Below are 10,355 nucleotides of genomic sequence, written 5' to 3'. Positions count from 1 at the left end.
TGGGTGCCCCGTGGGTGCTGTGGGTGCCCCAGCCCACGGCAGCCCCGGGCAGGCAGTGCCCACCAGGGGCAGATGCTTTGCTGTGCCCTGCTCTTGCCCCCAAACCTACATATATATATATATATATACATACACAGACATGCATTTGATATATATATATATATATACACATAAATACATTTATCTGGATGCAGCCTCTTGCATTTCCTCCCCTCCCACCTCCTCCCTGCCCTCCCCATCCCACGGCAGGATGGGGTGCTGTGCCCCCCCTCCCCACACTCCAACCCCACCTTATCTCCCCCTCCCCTCCCACCTGCCCCATCTCCCCCTCCGCCTCCCACAAATGGCACCGTCGCATCGACAACCAGCTGAAGGAATCGAGGATGCAAACCTGGGATCGGGGCCGGCGGCCGTGGCTGGAGCTGGGCTGGCGTTGCTGCCGCTGCGCCGGGGGAGCCGGGGCTGGGATGCGCCTCTGTGGCCGCCGGCTCGGGGAGCACCGGGAGATGTGCGGGCACCGGGGGGGCTGAGGCACCGAGCCCGGCAGCGGCGGGTGAACCGGAAAAGAAGGAAGGGGGGGAGGAATAAAAATAGCCTCGTTGGTACCTTGGTGCAAGCGTGGGAGCGGGGATGCGCCGCGGCCTCAGCGACGCGCGGGGGGACCGCAGGCGACCATCGCCGGAGAGGAGGCAGCTGCCGTGTGCGGGGAGATAAGAGGAGGAGAAGGAAGGCGAGCAGGAGGCTGCTTCCCTGCCAAACACATGGATACCTCCCCCTGTGGCTATCTGGGAGCTGGTGGTTTCTTCAGATGCATAATCCGCATGAAGTCATTGTCTGAGCGCTGGTGGGGCCCGAGGCCGCGGGGCGGTGAGGGGTGCCGCAGGCCGGTGGGCAGCGAGCAGGAGGAGGAGGAGGAGGAGGAGGAGGAGGAGGAGGAGGAGGAGGGAGAGGCGCAGGAGCGGCGCTCCAGCGATTGCAGGCGCTGGCAGGGGCTGTTGGTGCTGCTGCTGCCGTGTGCATGTGGGAAATGTGTGTGTGCGTGTGCGTGTGCCGCTCCCATCCCCCGCGCCTGCCAGGGATGCTCCGGCTCTTTGCTCCGCCGGAGCCCCCCGGACCCCCCCCTGCACATCTCTGACCCGTCTGTCCCTTGCCTCGGCCTCCCCCGCCCTCCAGGCTTCACCCGTGCTGGCCCCAGGGCCGGGACTCCAGCACTGGGACACCCTGGGGTTGGTCCTTTTGGGGACCACCGGTGGCCTCCAGCCCTTTTCTGGCCGTGGGGCACAAGTGTCCTCGAGTGTCCACCCCGGGCTCACCCCGTGCTCCCTGCTCTGCTGCCCGTGGCTGGTCCCTGTCGCTCTTGTCACGGTGTCACAGTGACAGGGACTGACCCTGCTGGAGGCACTGGGCCCTTGCCTTGCTCAGGACACACCACCCCTTTTCCCAGCTTTATCCTTTTGTTGCTGTCCCCAGGTTGCTCCAGGGGTGCTGGGTGCTCTGCTCCTCCCTGGGGGGGTTACACAGCTGCCCCCAGTGCCAGCACATCTCCCACTGCCTCCAGCTGCACCCCATGGCAGCCCTGGGGAGTGGGGTGTCCTCGTCACCCAAGCTCTGGGTGTGGGGGCTGCAGCAGGAGCCCGCCCACTGCTCCCAGTAAGGTGGCTGCAGTCAAATGGAAAAGGATGTTTCAATGTTCTTTACAAATGTGATGTTGGGAAGGGACAGCCAGACCCCAGGGTTGTCACAGGTGGCCCTGCCCAGAGGTGCCTTCCCAGCACGGTGTCCCCACCTGAACCACAGCAAACAGGAGCCTGGGCACTCAGGGACACAGCAGGGTAAGGCACAGGTACTCTGTCCCCAAAATCCCACACCTTGGGCACATTTGGTTTGGTCTTTTTCTGGAGCATCTTCTCCCCTGCCCGAGCAGGAACCCTGGGAGCACCAGAGGTGAGGGACAGAGACACCCCCTGAGCCACTGCCCTCCTTGCTGGGCTCAGGGACAACCCTGCCAGCATTTTGGGATGTGGCAGCGAGGCTGGGAGAGCAGCATTAGCATTCCCAGTTGGCACCAGCCCTGCCTTTCCTTCCCTGCTCCGTTCTGCAGTGGCATCGCTCCTTGCCGGGCCGACAGCTGCCTGCCTGATAGCTGTCCCTCCATTAGCACTCCTGATGGGAGCCCGAGAGGGATGAGCTGCTGGGATAAGGGAGAAGGACGTTTAGAAAGTGGTTGTTTTTCCCCCCGACTTCTGCTGCCTTCTTTTTTTCCAGATGAGAAGTCACTGTCTGCAGTGGTTTTATTGACAGTAAATCCCCTGGCAGTGTGAGCTGGGCAGGGAGGGAGAGAGGGAGGAGGTCTCAGGCTGGAGCAGGTGAGCACATGGATATTCTTGGTAATCCTCGGTTTCTAGTGCACAAGAAACCCCAGAGAAGAAGCTCTGCTTCATCCCCTGGATACAGAACATTTCCTGGGGGTCTCGTGGAGCTGTTGGGGCCCCAGGCACCCCAGGACCCTTTTCTAGAGGAGCCAGGGAAGAGGAGAGCGACCAGAGGAAACTTCCTCACCGCTGGCCCTCATCCAGGGAGAATGCAGCTGCATCCTCGGGATGGAGTGGAGCGTGGGGACTGGGAGCGTTTCCGTGTTATTTTTTGGGGAAGCCACGTGAGGGTTGTGTTAATTCCTGCTGGGAGAGACAGCGGAACCAGCCGAGGGCTGTGGGATGGGTGAGGAGGTAACAGCAGGTGAGAACTGCAAGACACGAAGGCTTAAAGGGGTGGCTTAGTGAGGAGAGGCTGTGCTGGAGCCCTCCTGTTCAAAAACGGGTGCTCAGAGCACGGATTCAGTAATCAGGGCTCCCCTCAGCGTGCCCTCGGATCTAATTAAAATGGAAAAAGTAATTAAGGGAAGGTGCTGCAGAGCTGAGGCTCCCAGCTCAGGCTCCAGCAGACAGGCAGGCACCGACTGTCTTGGGAACACCTCGGGAGTTTGGGCCAAGGGATAACTCAAGGCCTGGGGCTCTTTCCTCACCTTCCCAGCAGAGCTTGTCCCTGCCTCACCAAACACACCCCAGTTACGGAAACCAGCTCCCATCCTGCTGCTTGGAAGAGCATCCCCAGGGCAGGGATGGATAAGTGATGCTTTTCCATGCCTTTTTGGGGTTGTGCCGTGTTATTGCTCCCTCCATGGAGGCAGCCCTTGCTTGCAAATTGCTTTTTTACCTGCATTCTCTGCTGTCCAGGAGGTAAATTAATTAATAATGGTTAATTAGGCCTGTAGGTGCTGGAGGTGCTGTGTTCCTTCCTGGAGTTTGAGGCTCTGGGGGTGCCTGGCCCTGCAGCCCAGGACAGTATTTGTGTATTTAAGAGATTCCAGAAGATTTAAGAGATTTTATTCAGAAGTCACCATTGGCCTGTGGCAAAGCTGCTGGGGCTCCAGGAAACCCCATCCAGGAAAAAATTCCAAAAAAGAGGGGGGGAAAAATCCCATCCCCTCCTCAAACCTGGACTGAGTGATTTGTAAAGTATCTTCACAGCCGATCTCTGCTAATGGGTTGCAAATTGCTTCCATCAGCTCCAGCATTACAGATTGCCATCTGAAATTGCTTCCAGGAGCCCATTTTGGGGCCAAATACTTCCTAGCTTGGGGAAATAACCATCAGCATCATTAGCGACAGTAAATTCTATTCAAATGAGGCGCCGTGGGACCTTATTAGAACTTCTTAGGTGTTTCTTTCTTGCTGGTGGGGCAGCTCCAGCATTAGGGACCCTTTCATCCGAACAGAATCTTTCAAATGGAAAACACTTCCAAGATCATCCTCTGACTGCCAAGGCCACCACTAAGCCATGTCCTCAAGCATCACATCACCATGCCTTAAATCCCTCCAGGAATGGTATCCCTTCACCCCTGCCCAGGACAGCCTGTGCCAGGCCTTGACAACACTTTCCATGAAGAAAATTTTTCTATTTTCCAGCCCCAGGTGTTGGGTACCTGGAGAAAAACTGGTTCTTGCCATTAAAGACGGGCAAAGAAGGCTTTTGCCAGTCCCTGTTGTCCATTCCAATCGCTTTGTGCTACTCCTCGAGGCATCACTTTGCTCCAGCTCTGAACCAAGAGCTGCTCCGTTCCCTCCACAGAGATCCTGGTAGAGGTCCAGAGTTTCCTAATTCATGAGCACATCGTTAATTATCTGCTGGAAGCCAAAGCCTCAGCATCTTGGTGAGACTAACGAGGCCATTAACAGAGCTGCTCCTTGCCATGCTGGCTTGGGCTGGCCCCGAGCGTGGTGCCGTCCTGGGTGGGTGAGCAAAGGGCTCAGGCTTTATATCACGTCCTCTGGTACCTCTTTGCCTTCTAAACCACATCTGACCATTGCTGAGACCTTTCCAAAGGGAACCAGGAACAGAGAACCCAGCACAGTCAGCTTGGTGATTTCTAAATCAAGAGCATCCCCAGCATCCACGCGGTGGTGGCTGGGGAAGGGTCACAGCCAGCCTGGGTGGAGGGTCAAAGCTGCAAAGCCCAGAGCTGCTGCTCCCAGGAGTTCCCCCTGGGGTTATCCTGAGAGAAAACAGCAGTGTTTAAAGGCAGCAGTGGCTGCTCCGAGGCGCTGGGTCAGCGGGCCCCGTGAGCGGTGTCTCCGGGTGATTTATGCCGTGTTGTGCCGTGCTCTCGCCTGCACCCGCTTGGCTCTCCCGGCGTGAGGAGCAGCCAGTCCATTAAACACTGAGTCATCCTCAGCAGCATTTAATTTTGAGAGGGGCAGCAGTTTGGATAATTAAAGGCCTCCATCGCCAATGCCAGCGGCTGTGGAGAGCAGGGCTTGATGGGGAAGGTGAGGACACCCGGTTAACCCGCCAGGAGGAGGTTCAGCTCTCCCTCCCTCCCCTCTCCCCCTGCATTTTGGGATGGGTTTTAACCTTTTCCTGCCTCAGACAAGGGTTTCCTCAGTCAGGTGAGTGTGATGATGCTTTGTGCTATTTCTGCCTGGATTAACCACGTCCTGATGGGATCTCCCATGGGCAGATCTGCTATCTGGAGGCCTTGGCTTATTAAAAGGACAAGCTGTTCGGGGAGCTGGTAATAAAGCCATGAAAGCTTTTACGAACCAGAGTTGAAGGCACTAATATCGCTGTGCTCTGCGTGGGTGAGAAATTAGACAAGAGTTCCTCCGTGCTGATGGAGTTTTTTTCTCCCCCTATTCATCTTTCTCAACAATTATCTTTTATTTTGATATCTTTCTATTTAAACCTTCAGAACTGCGCTCGGGATGAAAAGGAGGTTGAACCACTTAACAACCGTGCACCTTTGCCGTGCAGAGTGGAGGCACGGAGCCATGGGGAAGGTGGCTTGGGCTCTCCTGGGCTTTTGGCAGCAGGAACCATCCCCAAGAGCCAGGCAGCAAACTCCCTGGGGATGGTATCCTGTGGGAGGGCAGGAACACCTCCTCACCAGCCGCCTCGGGAAGAGCCACAACGCTGCGTCTGTGTTGCACCAACATCGCACGCCTGGGGCTGGATAGCTGGGAATTCCTCCTCCTGCTGCTCGTCACCCTCACATCTGGGTGCCCCTCACCTGATTTGGGGCTGAGTGTGTTCTTTGCAGCCCCTTCAGGGTTGGTTCTGCTCTTTTTCCATCCCGGAATCTCAGAATCAATCAGCCGCATCTTTCCGGAATTGTGGACAGCACCTCGAAAACCGAAGGTGGATGGAAACCCTGTGGAAAATCACCAAGATGGGTGTGCGGCTTCATTAGCTCCAGCAATTAGCATGAGGCAATGCAAAACCACTGGCTCCTGCTCAACCACTGCCCTGAAAAACTTCCCCTGTGCACACATTCCAGCCTGGGCGGGTCCTGCCCTTCCCGGCTGTTCTACCCAATGTCCAGAGAAAGCCTTTCCTGGAACACGCAGAGCCTGGGGCTGAAGGGGCTGAAGATGCTCAGGCTGGATGGGAGTGAATGTGGAAATGAGGGGCAGAAATCAAACAAACTCATTCCACAGGATGCTGGGTCATCTGTGTGTTTGCCAGTGATCCTCCAGGCCATCCCTCCTGACTCCTTCCTCTCTTCCCTCTCTGATATCCATATCAGAAGCTGGTTTGAATCTACCTGAGCAGAAATGTCCCTGTTGGGCCACGCTGGTGTTCCCAGAGCTGTGTCCAAAGGCACTTTGCTGTAGGCCCAGGGCAGGAGCAGCTCATGGCACACAGGTGTGTGTATTTGTGTGTGCACAGGTGAGATCCTGGATGTGCCGTGTGTGGAACAGGACAACAGGAACCCCCAGCCCCTCCCTGGGTGTGGATCCAGCCTGTCCCCCTGTGCTGCCCAACCCATCCCACATCACTTCTCCACTCTCCCTGCTCTGCCTTTGCTGGCGGCTGTTTGTCCTTGTCACCGCCACAGACCCCGTCGGGATCACTTTGTCTTTTATTCCCTCTGACACTGGTTGTGGTCACAACAAAACTCATCTCATTATGGAAATGCTGAGGGCAGCTGGAAGGAGAAATGGATCCCTCCATCTGGGAAGTGCCAGGTCGGCTGCAGAGCCGGGCTGGAGGGAGTCACCTCGCCTGTCTCGGGTATCCAAAATCCTCTCCAGCAGCTCGAGGCGAGGGGTGATGTGGTAACCAAAGAGTTAACGCTGCCAGCATCCTCAAAACGGCACCGAAGGGAGCGGGAGCCTCTCCATCTCGGAAAAAAAAAAAAAAGCTGGCAAACAAATTAAAGCAATGTTGCAACTAATGCGTTTCTTTGCAGCAGAGAGAGGAGGGGAAGAGCGGCTCAAAGGCTGCGGAGACAAAGGCGGTGCAGATGGGCGCTGGGGGACCCGGAGCGCCGCTCCCAGCCCAGCTCAGATTTGCTGCCACGGCTCCGTGACAGCGCCTGGAATAACCTGGGGAGGATTTACCAGAACCACCGCAGGGCCAAAGGGGGGAGCCTAGCCTGCCTGAGAATAGCTGGGAATTACTCTGGTGTTGATGCTTTTTCTCGGTGCTCGTGTCCCATTTCTGCAGGAGGGATTGTGTGGTGCAGGGTTAGGGGGGGAATGCTGGCCCTGGATGCTCCAGGCACAGAGATCAGCACACAGTTCAGCATCTCCCGCTTGGCTTCCCGGGCTCTTATTTGCGTCGAAGAGAAATTAAACAGAGAGATGCAAATCCCCTTAAACAATTTAACGAAGCTGATGGAGCCGGGTCTGGGGCTGGTGGGTGCCCAGGGAGACCAGGCTGGTTTGGCAGAGTTTGGTGTGTGGTGAAAGGACTGGGGGGATTTGGGCAGCTGGACCCGCAGCAATTGTCCAGGGGCTGCTGCTGCCCCTCTGTGCAGCCCTGTCCTTGTCCCCTGTTGGCAGAAGAGACACATTTCTCTGCGAGGAGGGGCTTTGTCCCCTCCCTCAGCAGCCCAGGCCCGTGCAAGGAGCAGATGGAGCCCATCTTGAACGTGCAGTCTCAGCAAAAGAAAAGCCAATAATCGAGTTAATTACGGCCGTTATGTGATCACTGGGGATTCCCAGGGGATGCTGGCGATGGAGCAGCCCTTTGCAGCCGGCGGGCAAAGGGGGCTGAGCTGAGCTGAGCTGAGCTGAGCTGCCCTCCCTGGGGATGGCACAAACCCCCTCCATGGATTGACTTGGAGCTCTGTGGTTATGGGGGCTGTATCCATCCATCCCTCCATCCATCCATCCATCCATCCATCCATCCATCCATCCATCCGTCCGTCCATCCATCCCTCCATCCATCCATCCATCCATCCCTCCATCCATCCATCCATCCCTCCATCCATCCATCCATCCATCCATCCATCCATCCATCCATCCCTCCATCCATCCATCCGTCCATCCATCCCTCCATCCATCCATCCATCCATCCATCCATCCATCCATCCATCCATCCCTCCATCCATCCATCCATCCATCCATCCATCCCTCCATCCATCCATCCATCCCTCCATCCATCCATCCATCCATCCATCCATCCATCCATCCATCCATCCATCCCTCCATCCATCCATCCATCCCTCCATCCATCCATCCATCCATCCATCCATCCATCCATCCATCCATCCATCCATCCATCCCTCCATCCATCCATCCATCCATCCATCCATCCATCCATCCATCCATCCATCCATCCCTTCCCCGGTGTGTTTTCCCGGCCGTGTCTCCCGGGGCAGGTTCACAGGGTGGCTGGAAGTGCCGAGCAGTGTCTGCTCTCCCCAGGAGCTGAGTCTCTGACTGTGAAAAACGTGAGGATCCCCAGGGCAAAGCATCGCCTGCCTTTGTCTCACTGCTGAGAGAATCGAGGAGAGGAAAGTGCAGCAGCTCCTAAACTCTTTGGTTTAAAAGTGAATTTTAACTCGGCTTGAAAGACCGCAGAGCCCTTACCTGGAGCCTCGGGGGCAGCTCTGCCCTGTCCCCCAGCCACCAACTGTCTGATCAGTGACTCAAGGGATTTTCCAGTGGAAATGCCTGCCCGGAGGCAGCGCTCAGCTCTGGCAGCCGGAGGATGTGGATGTGCTGTTTTGCCCTCTCGGTGCTTCTGCTCTGCTCCCCATCAGCTGAGCTAATAAAGTTTGGACTCTTTAAATCCACAAACGGTTTCAAAGTCGATTGCCCTGGGCTGGCTCGAAGCTGCCGCCCACCCCTCCCCTCGCCACTCTGCCGGGGAGATAAGGATGGCAGTGGCTTTAATTCCTCACTTATGCATCGACTGCCAATTCTCCTGTCCGCTCACCCTTGATAAATATTGCACAAAGATTTGGCGGCCAGCGTGCCAGAGATAAAGGTCCAGTCCCACCAGATCTCCTTCCTTCTGTGCCTTTTTGTCTCGTTATGTGTCCAATTTGTTAAACAACCCACCTGCTGCAAGAGGCTCTTCCCATCCCCTCTCCTGCCTGGGATTATTGCTAAAACCTCTGCGTGAGCCTCCAGCCTGGGCTGGGAGCTGAGGGCTGGGGAAAGGCGCTGTCATTTCCAGGCCTTGAGCTGTCATTGATCGGGGATCAATAACGGAGCTGCCTTGGCTCAGAGCTCTCCAAGCCTGGCAGGATCCTCGTCGCTGGCGTCGTGTGGGGGCCGAGGTGCTGCCGTGTCATCTGTGAGCCCATCCCTGGGAGCAGAGCCCAAATAATGGTTTGGGGATGTTCCTGTGCACCAAACCTACAAAACATGGTGTGCCAGGGGCTGTGGTTGGGTTTAGATTTGTTAATAAATCTCTTTGCATCCACCTGGCTGCTGGGTGAGCACGGTGTGGGGTGCCAGGAGTGGGGCTGCTGTTTGGGGCTGTGTCTGTCCCACCCCATCTGGGTTTGCTGGAACTGGCTCCCCCAGCTCAGAAACCCTCGAGGGGCTGAAAGCTGCTCTTGGGGGTGCACAAATATCTTATGGAACTGCTCAGGAGATGGGGTCGTGGCACAGGGAAGGTGCCCAGAGCTGCTGGTCTCTGCAGAACCATGCAGACAACAGCCCTGATGCTGCAGCTCCTGCCCAAACCTCACATTTCAGGGCTGCTGGAGGCAAGGGGACAGGCAGAGGCCATTGATTGGGGTGGAGAGGGAGAAACAAGAGAGAAGGTCTCAAGAAACCTAATTGTTGAGTGTGAGTATAGATCTGGTTGGTGGCATGTTAGACCTGATATCCCCTCTTTGCATCCTCATCCTGAGTGTTGTCTCTCTTATGAGAAAATCAAATTAAAGAAGAGACGAGTGTTGCTAAGGTCTGGATGTCTTTGAGCTCAATGTGGCACAAAAGTCTGTTATTCCTGCTGGAAGAGCAGCTGTCCCAGGCTGCTTCAGGTGCTATTTAGCTTCCAGGTCTCTGGACTCTGCAGCTTGGCAGTGCCTCTGACAACCTGGTTTGATCACTATCGTTTCTAAATCCATGAGAAATGTCATCTGAAGTGCAACAAATAACGGCCTGATTATCTGCTGGATCCTAATGCTACTCCCTGGAGATAACAAGCTGCAATTTTCCCCCTGGGCCATACAATAATCGCCCCAATTACTCCCAAGCAGTGGTTATTAAACTCATGGCACCACTTTCGTTTACAAAGCAAAAATCATTAAGCAGGTGTGTGTGTTTGTTGTTTGCCTGGGAGTGACCCAGCTTGCTCTTGCTTTGTTCTGGGAGAGGAACTCTTGGTGTCTGTGGAAAACCTCCGTGGCTTTCCCCCTCTGTGCAGCACAGTTCTGTCAAGAACGGTGCAGAGGAGCACCAGGAATGATCGCCCCAAATAAAATGCAGTTGGTGTCTGTTCATGCCGGGGTTGGTATCCCGGAGGATGTGACCTCTATCCATGTAGAACGTGGAGGGATTTAGGGAGGTAGTGTGGTTAGTGGAGCTGGGATGTGATGGGCATTGCAAACA

Source organism: Zosterops lateralis (assembly GCF_965231275.1).
Source record: "Zosterops lateralis genome assembly, chromosome: 32".
Classification (NCBI taxonomy): Eukaryota; Metazoa; Chordata; class Aves; order Passeriformes; family Zosteropidae; genus Zosterops; species Zosterops lateralis.
Note: the sequence above shows the minus strand (reverse complement) of the source record.